General features: G+C 37.8%; 1 protein-coding gene across 3 annotated transcripts in view; it reads left to right on the top strand.

The window, feature by feature from the left end:
- FAR2 (fatty acyl CoA reductase 2) overlaps positions 1-16,385 on the top strand; it is a 142,962-nt gene that overhangs the window by 57,223 nt on the left and 69,354 nt on the right. Inside the window, exon 1 of one of the 3 annotated variants that reach the window (XM_012641033.1) lies at positions 3,855-4,099. The exons of 1 other annotated variant lie outside the window; for it this stretch is intronic. The gene's annotated coding sequence lies outside the window, so the exon portion shown is untranslated. Of the gene's footprint in view, positions 1-3,854; positions 4,100-16,385 lie in introns of those variants that run through there. One more of the 3 variants, XM_012641034.1, reaches the window with a different exon arrangement.

The raw sequence follows: 16,385 nt of genomic DNA, 5'->3' as shown, positions 1-16,385 counted from the left end.
GGAATGAAAAAGCCAATGGGACAATATCAAACAGTCTAACATATATGTAATTGAAGTCCCAGAAAGAGAGGAAAAAGAATAGGGTGGAAGAAATATTTGAACAGATATCACCAAGAATTTTACAAAGTTGATTTTTAAAATGACAGCTACAGGTTAAAAAATCTTAAGTAATGCCAAGCAGAATAAATGCAAAAAAAAAAAAAAATGACACTTAGAAAATTACTGTAAAACAAAAGAGAGAGAGAAAAATTTTAAAAGTAGCTAGAAAGGGAATAATGGCTAACTTCTCTGAAACCATGAAAGTCAGAAGATAATGGAGTGGTACCTTTAAAATGCTGAAAATAAAAATCTTCCACCTTAGAATTCAATATCCAAGTTAGGCGTATTATTATCTACCTAACAGAATTTATATGAAGATCAAATGGGTTAATACTGTAAAGCACTTAGATCATCACCTGGCTCACAGTAAATACTAAAATAGTGTTTGTTACATAAAATAAAAATTACATTGCAGTTGGGATTGTAAATTGCTACCGTTTCTTTTGGGGAAAAAAAATGCCTGAAGCAAATGAGACAGCATTAAAGAGTCTAATATAGGTGGTATTTTATTTTCCTCTTCATACTTTTCTGCAAGCAGGAGCTATCAATATTATTAAAACAGGACAACTCTGATAGAAGGTATGTCCCATGAGAACAGGGACTTTGTTTAGTGTACTGCTGTACCTCAATACTTAGAATGGTAATCTGTAAATTAGCTCACACTATGGATATGAGAAAATATTTTTCTGATAATAATATATGTGTTGTAACTCTGAGTAGACAAGAAAGAAAAAGAAGAGGAACAATTAATATTTAGACCAATTTCAATCATTAAAAACTAAAATTGGGTTGTTTGCATAAATATAAGTAATTTTGCAAATGCTTACATTTGTGGTGCAATTATCAGCTTTTTCATTTTCAAAAGACCTCAGGGAGTAAAGTGATAGCATCACTTGTTTTTCTTTATCCAAAAAGCTTTGATGTTTCTTATAATTCAGGTACAGAAAACTTTTCCTTTTTGGGGTTGAAAAACTGAATGACAAATAGAGGCATTGAAGCCAGATTTAGAAAGCTAGATATCTGAAGTGTTTAGGAGCAAACCTTTTATTATGTTACTTACTGCTCTTACAAATCAAGAGAATTTTGAAGCTCTAGAGGGGTACTTAGAGATCACCATCTCTGCACATTACAAGTGATCAAATCGAGCCCCAGAGGTCACCGTGCTAATTAGAAATAGAGCGGGGACTAGAACCAGGACTTTCTTTGACATTCAAGGTTAGTTTTTAATGGACTCTGGCTTTGTCAATTTTTCTTTAAGGGCCTCCTTCACTTCCTGCATGCAGACCCTTTCTCTATTAAATTTTCCCTGTGAATGAATGTCAGATATAGATTTAGAGCAGTATCAAAACTCTTTCTGGGAGTAAGTTGAAGGCTTAGAGTAGTTTTCTCCCATAAATCAGAAGCTATAGGAATCCTATGCATAAATGTCTTTGAGGACATCAGAAAGATTTTACTTTGCGGTAATCCTAAACAGAGGTGGAGTTTGTTGTCATAAATGATTTACTATACATCTCTATTAATAGATGAATTTGACATTAGTATAGATATATCTACAACTTGAGCTTAAAACCAAGGCCTTTATACTATTTATAAATACTTTTTTCAGGCAAAAATAGCGATTGCCTGTTTAGAAAGTAAATGACAGAAAATCATTTATGATGACTAGTGTAAGTGCACATTTTTTTCTCCATTCATCGACATTTTCTCTCACTAACTTCTCCCACATCTCCTAATTAGGGTTTCTAGAATCTGACTGATGTATTCTGAAAACTAAAGGGTTGTTCTCAATTAGAAAAATGCAATTATCATAACTACTTATTAATTCCTTCTTCCCTTCTAGTATATATATTCAAGCTGAGCCAAATTTTAACTTCTTTAAATACCCCATCTAATTGATTTCATTTTTGTCTTTCCAGTTTGTCAAATTATTTTAGACACTTTATTTCTTGCTAAATGGTCTACCTCATAGCCAGTTTTCTCCCGCATTTAATCTTACAGCCAGACATGATGTTATAAGCCTAAGAGGGAAATATCATTATTATTACCTCCAGTTTTAGAAAATGAGTTTGCATTAGGATGAACCTGAGTTGACCTTAAACCTTGTATTTTTAATGGGAAATACAATTGCAGACGATGCCCTGGGAAGTATTTCTAATTTTCCAAGCTGGCTTTTATAATTTGCCACTCTTCACGATCATCACCCTCCTGTCCTAAGAAAGTCTGTCTCCAAGCATCATAAACTGTTCCAATCTGTTTCAACTTTCCCCCATTTCCCTATGTAGAGACTTAATAATATTTCAATTATAGTGATATTTCATTGTTTTGATTGTTAAAAAGAACTTATTCTGACACTTTCTTTAAGTGGCAAGGAAGATTTTATGTAAGACTATTGTAATCGGGGTCAAGACTGTCGCAGTATGGGAGAGGGACTGGACTCAACTCCAAGTATAAATAGGGACAAAGTGGGGATTTAGAGCCAGTGGGCAGGGTGAGGGGTAAGATGAAAAATTTCCAAGAGAAACTTACTTAAGGTATCAAGGAAGAGGGGAGGGAGAAGAACTTGATTAGATATCAAGGGTGAGGAAGATTCTCAATAAACTGGTTAGCAGGATTCTTTGCTAAAACTGGGCTCAGCAGGTCAGTGTCAAGTTCTAGTTCAGAAGAGGGCTCAGAGGAGCCTGACCAAAGTTTGGTCAAGGTGGGAATCTTTGTCACCTTAATCTCTCTAAATTTGAATTTACCCATTAATAAGGTCTGATTTAGAATGCTAGAGGTACAGTACTTGTTTGTTTCTAGCCCTGGGAAAAAAGCTCCATCATTATTCATAATGCTATTATAGATAACTGACACCAGCTGTCTTCATCAGAACAACATTTTTTAGCAGAATTGCATGCATACTGACAATTTGTTCCAAATGAAATCTAGGAAATCTGATAAACCTCAGAGGATGATGAAAATATTCGTAATGTTTATACTGTGCTTACTAGTTGTCAGACACTATCCTAGATCATTTACATAAATTAATCCCTTTAATCCCCACAACAGTATCCTCAGGGAAGTATGATAATTATCTCCACCCCAGGATTACAGACAGAGAAACTAAAGCACTTAGCAGTTACAAAGCTTGTCCAGAGTTACTCAATTAATTAACTGGGCATGGTGGCACAAGCTTATAGTCCCAGCTACTCTGGAGGCTGAGGTAGGAGGATGGCTTAAGCCCAGGAGTTTGAGGTTGCAGTGAGCTATGACGCCACAGCCCTCTAGCCCAGGCAACAGAATGAGACCCTGTCTCAAAAAGAAAAAAAAATTAAGATATGTCAGGGTTATAATTGAAACATAGCAATATAACTTTTGAGATAGTGCTGTTAACCACTGTGCATTCCTGCATCTATAAAATCTCTTCTCCCTTTCCCTGAGCAAACATATAAAACTGGGAGGTAGGTGAGGGGATGTGGAATGACCTTTATGTGTGGAAGTCTGTATATTTGGACACATCCTTCACCTTCAGAACTCTTTATCTCCAAAACAGAGTGCAATGCTTAATACATAGCAGGTCATGGATAATTTTTCTTGTTGGATAGATGACTGACTGAATGAATTAACAAGATAACTTCCTCAGTTCCTAATCACTAAAGAAGTGTGTTTCTCAAACTCTGACGTGCTAAGGGATGCAATGGCAACATTTTAGGACCAGAAGGGATTTCTTGTGTTGCACAACACAAAGATGATGGCAGTTATCCATGGGAAGCCCAGCCCACAGAGCCTTCCCATTCAGCTTGGGATGAGTTGGACTTCAGGCATGGGGATATAATGCGCAGTGAACCTTTCTTCCAGAGGTGCTAGCGCTCTCCTAACGAAAAGCTGCTGGTCTGGATACCGTGAGAGACTATCTCATTGCTCTTTAGAAATCATTTAAATTCTTCTGCCATATTTTCTGCTCAGCTCTTATTCATACCTTCTGATCCTAGAAATACCCGAAGCCAGAGAAATAAGGAAAAAGGTAAGAAAAAAAAAACAAGCAATGAATGCAGTCTCAGATGTTGCTAATGCTATTCATAGGAGTGACAAGCTGGATGAGTCTTGGGGTGAGAGACTGGTCTTTTTACCTCATTTACACTTTTCCTTGGTCTCCACCATAGCTCAGCAGAACTCATTTATCTTAGGAAATCAATGACTAATTTTCTGTGAAGTAGAATCAAGAAATCTGCAATGTTCTACATTAGCTAAAAATAAGTCCTTGGTTCACTTTGTGCTGTGAAGTCCACACCAAATAATTGTTGCAAATTATTTAAGCATTTGAATGAAAAAAAGACTGAAAAAGCTCACTCTGCATGACATGAAACACTGAACTTCGGGTAAGGGGGTGGCATTGAGTGGAGGAAGATAGTTGTTCCAGCCTCTGAAATTCAGTTCTGCGGTGAGAATCTGCACCACCAACTGTCACTTTGGCACATCTGGTGCGAATTTGTAGTCTAAGGGTTCTTCTCATAAGGGAGTCAAACATAGATTGAAGTAGAAGGGGACTTGAGAGCTCCAGGGAAGAATATGATATTTCAAATGCATTTGATCATTTTATTGAATTTAACTAGAAAAAATCAATTAAAACACAAAACTTAGTTTTCATACTTACAGCAGAGATTATACATTCCAGCTTGTGCCTGACAATAGATTTTTGGTTTGGAGGTTTGTTTTTCATTAATTAATCAAACTCCAAAGTACTCAGAAGGCTGATTGTCCTGTTGGGTATGAGGGAGTTGGAAAAGGGCCTCATTCCATAAACATCTCACCTGGTTTTTTTCTTCATGTGGCTTCTCCATGGACCATGTTCAAATCCAATACATACCAGAGTACTGATGTATTAGATTTAAGCAGTGTTTTTAAAAGATAGTATATTTAAATTGCAAAGTGGAGTTACTGCGATAGTATGAAAGATACATGCTTATATGGAACTAATGAAGAGTTACCAAATGAATATTAATTGCCTTATGTCCTTCTTAGAAGCAAAAGGATATAAATATAACAGGAATTAACCAGAAGTTAGTTAACTTTGTAAATATAGAACTTTTGGACAATTTGCTTAACCTCTTTGAGCCTCAGTTTTCTTATTTGTAATAATAATGCCTGCCTTGTAGGATTGTTATGATGGCATAATACATGTGAAGCCCTTACCAGAAGGCTTGGCACAAAAAATGTTTGCTATTGTTGTTACTATTACTGTGGTATTATTATTGATCGAAGCTTACAGTTGCAGGACAGCACCAATTACATAATGCTCTAAAAAATTAACATAATTTGTTTTCCAGCGGGAAAATTGGACGAAGGGGTTCTGGATCACTCCTACTATTTCTAGTAGGTCTAGTAAGACCTACTATTACTATTTTTAGTAAGTCTCAAGGAAGGATCAGAACTCATATAGATCCCTGGCCTTTCTGGCTACCCAATAAGACTGTTGGACAAATACCGATGTGGAAATTCCAAAATAAACAAGTAGCGAAGATTAATGAAGGCAATCATATCCTCCCTCGACTGGACCTGCCACAGCTTTGCTCAACAGTTATCACATTAGCATACCTTTAGTCACCTCAAGGCCTCACCTCATTTCTATTCCAAAAGTGATTGCAGTTTCCCTATTTCCAAACCAAATGACAATACATGGAAGTGACAGTACGTGCTCTTCAGCCTAGAGAATACTTAGCCAGAATCCTCTTACTAGTTTCATATAGAAGGAGAAGGGAAACTATATGGCTCTGGAGACAGAGATCCTGGGTCGAAATTCCTGCTCTTAAGCTTTCTCAGCTAAGCATTCTCATTTGTTGCCTCATGGAGTCATTGTAAGGGTTATATGAGAAAGTAATTGCATGGTGCATGGGACATTGTCTGTAATATAGTGAGCGCTCAATAAATGTTAGTGATCCTTATGGGTTCTTTTGTTGGATGATATTTGCACTTAGTTAGATACCATTCTGGTTTTATTATATAGTTTCCTCCATGAGTTAATTTGACTTGGAGTGAAAGAATTGGGGGGAAAGGAGCAGTAGAAGTCTTGTTCCCAAAACCTACAGTGAAGCCTCTGTGCTTGCTTTATTTATTTAGCAACATAGGATCTGAGAATTGTCTTCAGATTTAAACTGTTGTACTTTCTATTTCTGATAGTGAAAGTTTGAAAAGTACTGAGACAGGATCTTTGTTACTAAAATACCTCTAAGGAGTTAATTAGCAAAACTTCATATTAAAATTTTCTCTGGGAAGGAAAAAGGGTTAAGCTACAGGAGGCTCTTTCAAACTATATCAGAGACACAAACCTATTTATGATAGTGAGTTACTTCCGAAATGACATTCTAATCCATCTGAAATAATTTTGATTTAGTATCGTGGAGTGGTCATATATTTTTGTAACTTTCTTCTCATCTTATCAGAGAGTTTGCAGATATATCTAGTCTTTGTACTTTTTTCATTCCACCTTGAAATCACTTTAGTTCTATCTAGTCCCACCCTGGTTTGGAGCCTGTATGTAGCACCTCTCAATTCCTCTAAGCAAGTGTTTTGTGGAATGGTGTAGAACACCACTGAATTCTTTCAGAGCAGAAGTTAAAGTCATTTGGGAAGATAGTGGAGATAGCCTGGTGGAGCATCACGTAAAACACAGTGAGATGGTATGTTTGAAAGAACATGGAATATAATAGTTTTTGAAGGCTTATTTTACTTAGATGTTTTAGAAGTAAGATTAGAAAATATAATTTAAAGCAAATGTCACTTTCCCCCTTTATAAGAGATTTCTTTTTTTCTATCTTTGTGAGGAATGAGAGATTTCTTAAGAGTGTGGAGGTGCCCAGATTTCTGCCAGGCACCCTATGTCCTGTAATTGTTGTATTTCTGATTCTGATGTTTGTCACTAGATTTGGTTCCTTTGTTGCTGAGAGCTACGAAACATTTCATTTAAGGCATTTTGAGCAGTAATTTTAATAGAAGTCATTAGAAAATTTTGAGAAGGGAATTAATTAAAATTAGAGGAAATAGAAACATTATAATGAATATATCTGAAACAAAATATTGCCGATATAAAAATGATAATGGTTCATCCACTATTCCTGACACAATGATTACTTATTATCTATTCAACTCCTGACAATTAATATGTATTCACTCTTTTCATCTTTTTAGAGTCAATAAACAGTGAAAGGGTAATTTTAGTTATGAGTGAGAAGTAGGTCCCTTTACTTTCTTCTCTATGGACCAGATGTCATTTTGCCTTTTATACAGGAACATAACAACTGATTGTCTCTGGGCAGTTTTATCTGCACATATTGCTTTATTAATCAATCAATTTTTCAAGAACACCAGAAATAAGAGATAAGGAAATGTCTGAAAAAGCAGCATTTTCTTGACTGCAGGAAAAATTTTCTAAGAATTTTTATGTTGCATTTAATTTCCCAGGACAATTAAAATCTTCCTTGTTCTACACTTAATATTGGAACAAAATCATAGCCAAAAACTATGTACATTTCATTAGTACACTTTAGTAAGTCAAAAAAATTGGCTTCCATTTTTTCTTTTTAAAAAGTAGGTTTTTTAAACTTCATTACCTTTACTAACCTAATTTACCTTCTCCTCACCAAAATATTCTAATAATCCTACATTTCAACCTTTGATATTGGTTATTTCGTTTCTAAATCAAACAAAAAATAGTCAGGATTTTTCATTTTAAAATAAGTAGGGTAATACTGCTGTTCTTTCTTGTGGGAAATGGCACTCCCTCTCTTAGAATTACAATTACTTTAAAGATTTAAATTTTAGACAAGCTATTATTTTTAAGTACTGTACTATCAAAAAACTTCATTTGGGAAACTTGCTATAAAATTGATTATTTTTGTAATGATTCATTCAAATTTGTTTCCATCATATTCTGGCAGATCTTAATCTCCTCTGAAGTGCAGATGTCCCTGATTGGCATTCTGCATATTGGGATGAAATTCATGAAAGAGATTCTTTGTCTTGGGCAGAAGAAACACAGGGAGACTGTTAAGGGTTTTTTCCTTCATGTGCAGAAACTCAGCAATGTTCTTTCTGTAGTTACTTGATTTTGACATTCTTTGCAGTTAGGTCAACAATGGTTGTTTTTAAAAGCATTTTCACTCATCAAAGAATATATTCTAAAGCCCATCTTCCCCACTGAGTGTAGCAAGCTGAGCTTCAGTTTACAGTTCACCTGTTGTATGATAATTGACATATTTTGGGGTTACCGTCTGCTTTTAATTCTTCTAATGATGGAGGAACAAAATAAGATAAGGTATGAGGCTCCTGAAAGATATCTGGTATTTTTTAATCCATATGAAAAACAGAGGTGTGAGGCTTAGAAATCTGATTGTTAAACAAGCTCCCCAGGTGTCCATATGGGAGTGGTTATTCTAGCAACCCCACTTTAAATTCATGGCCTACCTGCTGACAATTTCATCTCTCAATTTAAAAAACATGATGAAAAATTAAGTAGTCCTGAGGAACAAAACTAAATTGGTTGGTGAAGTCAAGGTGTTAGAAACTCAAATAAAGGCCAAATCTATCTGTTCCTTGATTCGTTCAAGAAATCTTTATTGAGTGTCTACCAAGTGCTGGGCTCTGCGACAAGTTCTGAGGAAACACTGAGGAGCAAAAACAGATAGGGTTCTTGCCCTGGTGGAGTTTAAAGTCTAGTGAGGGAGCAGTTTTAATCAATACATCATTCAGATGAGCGTAAAATTCTGGCTGTGACAAGTGCTAAAGAGGAAGGGTGTTTGGAAAGGCTTTAAATTACCAATTAGACAGACTATTGAAGGCCAGGGAAGGCTTCACTGTGGCAGTGACAATTGCACTGACATCTGAAGGATGGCCGGGAGCCGATAAAGCACAGACGGGCTGGAGAGCAGTCCAGGTGACAGGAACAGCATTCGTTATCCGTGCAGTCACTCAGCACTTCAGGGCACTGCTCTGCACTGAGGATACAACAGTGAACAAAATGAATTCCCTGCTCACAGGGGACTTATGTTTTACTTGCAGGAGAAACAGACTAAAAATAAATGATCAAATAAATATAAACAATGTCAAGTGGTTATAAGTGCCATGGAGAAAAGTAACTGATAAGCTGAAGAGGGAGTCCAGGGTGTAGAGATGACGGGGGTGTTACGGGGGACGCCTGGGAAGGTCTCCCTAACAAGCAGCTTTTCTGCTGAGACCTGAAGGTGGGCAACAAGTCATGCAGCTATGGGTGGGGGAGGCCTCCGGGCAGAGGGAGGAGTGAGAGCTGAGGGCCAAAGACGAGCATCCCCAGGCCTGTTCTAGGAACAGAAGGAGCAGTGTGTGAGGTTGTGCTGTGGGGGGAAGGGGAAATGGGCAGTGGTAGGAGATGTAGTCAGAAAGGTCATGGGGCAAAATCATGCAGTGCCTTGCTTGTGAGCAGAGCAACCCTTGGAGAGTTTTAGCAGAGAAGTGATAGACCTGACTTGTCTTTGAGAAGGATCACTGGGGCTAATGTATGAAAAATAGACTGTTAGTGGAGTGGGGGATGTGGGAGTTGAGGGTAGCAAGAACCATGTAGAAGCTCTTACAATAATAGTTTGCACCAGTTTGGTACAAGCAAAGATGGTTAGATGTGGTCAGAGTCTGGATATACTTCGAAGGTAGAGCCAATGGGATTTGTTGAAGGATTAGAAATAGAGTGTGAGGGCCAGGTGTGGTGGCTCACACCTGGAATCCTAGCACTTTGGGAGGGTGAGGCAGAAGGATTACTTGAGCCCAGGAGTTCAAGACCAGCCTGAGCAAGAGCGAGGCCCTGTCTCTACAAAAAGTAGAAAACTTATCCAGACATGGCAACACGTACCCATAGTCCCAGTGACTGGGGAGGCTAAGGTAAGAGGATCTCTTAAGCCCAGGAGTTTGAGTTTGCTGTGAGCCATGATGACGCCACTGCACTCTAGCCTGGAAGACAGAGCAAAACTGTCTCAAAAAAAAAAAAAAAAAGAGTGTGAGAAAAAGAGAGTCAAGGATGGCCTCAACATCTTTGGACTAAGCAGCTCGTAGAGCACAGCTTTTATTTACTAACATAGGGAAGATGATGAGGGGAGCAGGCTGATGGAGTATTTCAGGAGTTTGTTTTAAGGCATGTAACATTAGGATACCTCTTCGACATGCCACGTCCTGTGGTAGGTGGAGCTTGACATGTTTGATGAACTGAAAGAAGCCAATGTGTGGACAGAGCCACCCTAGGAGACCATGCTGTTCAATGTGCTAGAGAGGCAGGCCAGGGCCAGACCACCCTGGCCTTGGGGGCCGCCTTGGAGATTTCAGCCTTCATCCTAAAAGCAACAGGAAGCCATGAGGTATTTAGGGGTGTTTGGAGGGTATCAGATTTGCATTTCCAAACTGGAACTGGCTGCAGTTTGGCAAAGAGATTGGAGTTGGGGATTGATGGGGATAAGAGTGGATGAAGGAAAACTTGTTAGGAAAACTCCAGACAAGACATGGTGATGGCTTAGGTCATATGGTGTTGGGGGCATGGCAAGGCAGAGGTTTAGAAGGTATTTAGAAGGCAAACACCAAGACTGAGTAGGGGTAGATATGGAGGTGAAAGAGAAGGAGGTGTCAAAGGTGACTCTTGGCTTTCTGGCTTGTACAAGATGGACAATGATTTCATTCATGGAGACAGGGAAAACTGGAATAGGACCAGGCTTGAGGGGAAAGGTCATAATATTAAGGTGCCTTTGTGATATCCAAGTGGAAATGTCAGTAAGCAATTGTGCACCCACCACGGTCTGAAGCTCATGGGTGAGGCAGGAGAGATTAATTTGTGAAAGATATTCCAAAAATGAAAGGAAAGATAGTTTGTAGAAGGGAAGATTGATATGCAAGAAAGTGAAGGGATAGTCAATCATGTAATTCTCTGAGAAGACTGGAGGGAATGGAGTTCAGCTGCATGTGGGGCGTAAGCCTTATATATGGGAGGAACAGCTTTCACTCTATTGGAAAGGATGGGAGCAGGTACAAGTAGATTTATTTGTGTGCTTCACACATTCATCAAACATATTGTGCACCTACCATGCACTGTGCACAGCTGGAAGTGTGGAGGATACAGAAAGAAAAAAGAAAAAATCCTCACCATCAGAAATCTCACAGTCATACAGGACCACAGGTATAGCACAGAACGGTGTTCCTAAGAGTTGTGGGAACACTGGGCATGGTTAGATGCACACCCTGAAACTTTTGAAATGTAGATTTTCAGAAGTTCAGAGAAGAGACAGGTATGGTATTATGGCCTATGACACTGAAAAAGAGCATAACTCAAGGGATTGGGAATCTCTTAAGGACAGAATTTGGATTGTGCAGTTAACCCCTGGGAGGAGACAAATGCAAGTTTTCAGTATAAGGTGAGGGTCCCAGGATATTTGTTTGTAATTCTAAACTAAGATTTCTTCTAAGACATTTTCTCACTGACTTTCTCCTTGAAAGCTAGAGCAAAGGCTTCAGCCTGTGTGTGTTATCAAGCTTCCAACAACTCCTGGGGTCTGCGTTGACCCTAAAATAGCTTTATCCTGGCTCTATTATGTGTCAAATCCCTTCCACCCTTGGCCAGTATCCGAACTGCAAAACTCTTTAGTCATCCGTTCTCCCCCCACTCTCATCTCCCGATCCATTTGTGTTTTCCCTTCCTCATAGTTCTTTCTTCCCATCTTCCCTTCCTCCTAATCTTTCCACCACGTTTTTGGAAGCCCCAAATTGAACATCCATTAGGACAGCACTTCCCCTCTGTAGCTGTCTCAGATATAGGTTGTTAACTTTCTTTTTGCCTCCTTGCCGATCACATACCTGCATGCATTTATCTGTATTTACAACAAATCATATATGTCTCTCCTCCTATCAAAGGCTAATTCTGGAACTTGGCTCTAGATTGCATTTGCATTTCTCTCTTCTCTTTGGGGGACTTCTCTCCATCAGTGTTCCTAATACTTTGCTATATTAAGAGCCTATTCCTGATTATTAGTTTAGTGTTATTTTTAGATCAGTATAAAACATGTTTAAGACTTTCTCATATTTCAAAACAATAAAAACAAGCAAAACTTCCTTTGGCCATTCTATCTCCTTCTTCCCTCCAGAGCCAGGCTTCTGGAAGAAGTTATCCTGTTACACAGTTTCTATAGCTTTACTTCCTTTCACTCCTACTGATTTCAATCTCATTTTTGCCCCCACCAATTCAATGAACCACCCCTTCCCCACTTCAGTGACTGCCAGTGACGTCTCAGTTGTTGAAATGACGGGCAGTCCCCTATTCTTACTTTACTTGGCGCCTCTGCCCCATCTGACGCTGATGAGCAATCTCATTTGTCTTCCATGTTCTGGCTCCCACACCCCATGGTCCACTCTTTATCATGCTCCTTTAAGCTGTTTTTCCTCTGTCTGTCCCTTAAATATTGATGTCACACCATTGGATGTTACTGTTGTGCCGACTCCCTAAACTAGAATTTCTAACCCAAACTTCTAGAAATATCTAGTTGTTCTATTAGATGCCCAAAATGAAAAGAAAATTTCATAAAACTTCCTTAATCATCTCCCTCAGCAGACCCAATATATTTCTGCCGTTTTTCTAGTTAATGTCATCACTACCTGTGCAGGTACCTCAGCTAGAAACCAGGAAGTCATCTCTGCTCTGCCTCGCCTTTCATATCCAGTGCTCATGAAGTCCTGAGGTTTTCACTTTCTTTGCCTTAAATATCTGTCCCTTCTTTCACCACTTTCACTCCTATCTTTTGACTTAGGCTTTCAGTATTTCTCTGAAATTACTGCCGAGACCTCTTATCCAGTTTCCCTGCCTCCAGTTTCTATTCATCTAATCCACTCTCCACCCTGTAACTAGATCAAGATCAACTTTCTAAATTGCAAATCTGCTCATGGCACTTCCCTTCTTGATGTTTGTCTGTGGTACTCATAGCCTTGAGGGTAAAGTTCATCCCTTTATGATATAGCCCCTGAGTACAGCCATTATCTCTGCCTAGAACACCTTCCCTCACCATTCTCCTGATAGTAATGCTTACTTATCCTTTCAAATGCAGTTCAGATATTCTCTTCCCAGGGGACTATTCCATGACCCCCTACTCTCAATATCTGTTAAATGCCTATCCAAGGTGTCCTTGTAACACCCTGATTGTATATTTTAGTTATTTATCATTTATTTCAATTACTCATCTTATATATTTCAATTACTCATCTTGTACTTATCACATTTTATTTTAATAATTTGCTGAGTGTATGTTTCTCCCATAGAATGTGAAATGAACAATAATAATAGCACTTACATAGGTTTACTATGTTCCAAGAGTTGTTCTAAGTTTTGTGTTGCCTCGTTTCGTCTTCTCAAAAACCATTATTTTGCATTTTACAGAGCAGAGAGCACATTATTCTTTACTATTACCTTGTGCCTGCTACATGGTGGGCACTCAATGAATACTTGTTGAATAATGCCTGATTGAGTGGGTCTATGATATTTAGCAGTAGGAAAGACATTCACAGAGAAGCTAGATAAGATTAATAGACTAGAAATGAAAGTTAGGAGCCTAAGTCAGGGTGACATTCCAAACAATGACTGGAATTTTTTAAGTGCCAATTAGAAAATCCCATCATATTTTCACTGTAGTACATGCTGGGAATGCAACTTTAGCAGCTTTGTGTGTTGTGGAAACATACCCTTTTGTATCTCTCAGTATTTTTCCACAATTCATTCACTTGAAAACTGGCTATTACTGAACCAGTTCCTCTAATGAGTCCTGAAGTGAGTGGTCAGTAAAGAGGCACACTGAGGAGTCTAAGCCATGGCAAGAAAATAAATCTATAGCAAAGATACATTTACCAATGGTTGGGCTTTTTTCTCTTGTAAATAGACATATAAACCATGCCAGAACTTTTTACCACATGTCATCTTTTTTGAAGTGTGCCCTGGGACACATGCCCGTCAGTTCCACCAGTGTTACTGGGTATCTACAATGCACAGGCATTGTGCTATGTCAGAGCTGTGCCCAGCTCTGGGAAAAAATGTCATGAGTGGTGGGAGCAAATGAGATGAGGGTTATATGTTTGCTGGGAAATAAAGTGCTGTGGGTCAATACCATATTGTGTTTCTGATAATGTCAGTAAACTCTTGGTTGAGTTAAAAAATAGGAAACCTAAAGGAGGGAGGGGGATAGGGAGAGATTGGTCAATGGGTATGAAGTTACCTGCACAGGAGGAATAAGTTCAGGTGTTCTATTGCACACTAGGGTGACTATGGTTAACAATATTGTATATTTCAAAATAGCTAAAAGAGAGGATTTTGAATGTTCTCACTAAAAAGATATGATAAATGTATGAGGTGTCAGATATGCTAAATACCCTGATTTAATCATTACACAATGTACACATGTAGCAAAACATCACACTGTAGCCCATAAATATGTGCAATTATTATGTACCAACAAAAACAAAAAATAAAAAATCTTCTTTTGTGGAATCAGTCTGCCAATAGAGAGACAGGGCTAGTAGGATAGATGTGTTTTTGTTACTATAATTTTAATGTTCAGAAAGAATTGCCCTTAACCTCTTGAAGCCCCAAATTACACCTTAAACCAAAGAAGGGGAACCAGGACGTGGTTAAGAAAAGAAGGGATGCTGGTCCCTTTGGTAACTTTGGAGCTTAATTTCTGGTTCATGGGACAACAAATTTAAAATGGCCAAACTTTTGAAACATAAGAAAACCAGAGCAACAAAGCAACAATCACCTTAAAGATATGTTGTCATCATTAGATTTAAGAAACGTAGTTAAAAGTTATTTAGATTGGCCATGATAAGATATATTTTTAATTCTTATAAATCACTAGCCCAACCTAAAATATACAGAAACTTTTTCCCTGCCTTATTTGAGCACATTTGTATAAGAAGTTAAAGGTGAGGACTTCTGTGCTCATAAATAGCACCAGCAATTCCTTTCAGCTTGAAAGTACCTAACACGTTCTAAATCCAAACTGAAAAAAGTTATTAAATCCATCTTTGAGCTAAGCGCAAAGGTGTTTGGAACAGTGACCTCAATTAATAGCTTAAATCAGCCGTTCTTGAAGTGTGGTCTGTGGACTTCTGGAGGTCTCCACGACAATTTCAGAGGTCTACAGGATCAAAACTATTTTCATAAAAACACTAAGATATTATTTACCTTTTTTTTAATGTGTTGATATTTACACTAATGGAAAAGCAACAGTGGGTCAAATTTGCCACAAAGTGAGACAGTGGCCCCAATCTGTACTGGTAGTCATTGTATTCTTTATTAGGTATTCAGAGTTTTAACAGCAATGACAAAAAAATGCCAGTTTTCCTTAAGATGTCCTCAAAGAAGTAGTTAAAAATAATTATGTTTGAGCCCTTGGTGCACATGTCTTTAATATTTCGTGTGATGAAATGGAAAGTATATAGAAAGAACTGCAGCATTCCAAAGGAGGATGGTTGTTTCAAAGAAAAGCACTTGTGTGATGGAGTTGTAAGCTGCAATAGCTGAATCTTTTCATGGAATATCATTTTTTACCTGACAGAATGACGGATAAACTATGGTTATTCATATCTGGGTATTTGGCAGACATTTTTCCAAATAAATTAAGTGAACCTATCATTGAGGAAAATAACTGACAGCATTTTGCAAATGATAAACTTTGAGTTTTCAAATGAAAATTAGAGTTTTGGAAGACTTGTCTCAGTCACTGTGAACTTGACAGCTTCCAAATCTGTGGAGACTTTTCTGATGAGATTGGTAGTGATATAAGCAAGTGTGATTATTTTGATATTATATAATGAAACATGTCAACATGCATAACTAAGGAAACCATTGTTCTCCAAGTGACCAATGCATGATGTCGTAAAATTAGGCATGGGTAAAATACTTATCTAAACAGCAATGTAGACCAGTGGATTTTAATGTAACAGAATATAAAAAGGTCATTGATATGGTTTTAGATTCTAAATTGTACTGAACTTTAAGAAATGATAGTTTGCCAAGTTTTTGGTATAATATCAAAGGAGAATATCCACAATTATCTAAAAAGAGCTTTTTATAGTACTCCCTTTTCTTTAGTTGTTCAACCAAAAAAATACAAAGCAACAAACTGAATACAGAAACAGATATGAAAATCTAGCTATTTCTACTAAGGCAGATATTAAAGAGGCTTATAAAAATGTAAAATAGTGCCTATCTTCTTTCTCTCTATATATATATGTATACACACACACACACACACACACACACACACACA

This window comes from Propithecus coquereli, unplaced genomic scaffold (genome assembly GCF_000956105.1).
Source record: "Propithecus coquereli isolate 6110/MARCELLA unplaced genomic scaffold, Pcoq_1.0 Scaffold16, whole genome shotgun sequence".
Classification (NCBI taxonomy): domain Eukaryota; kingdom Metazoa; phylum Chordata; class Mammalia; order Primates; family Indriidae; genus Propithecus; species Propithecus coquereli.
Note: the sequence above shows the minus strand (reverse complement) of the source record. Positions and strands in the feature narration are given on the sequence as shown.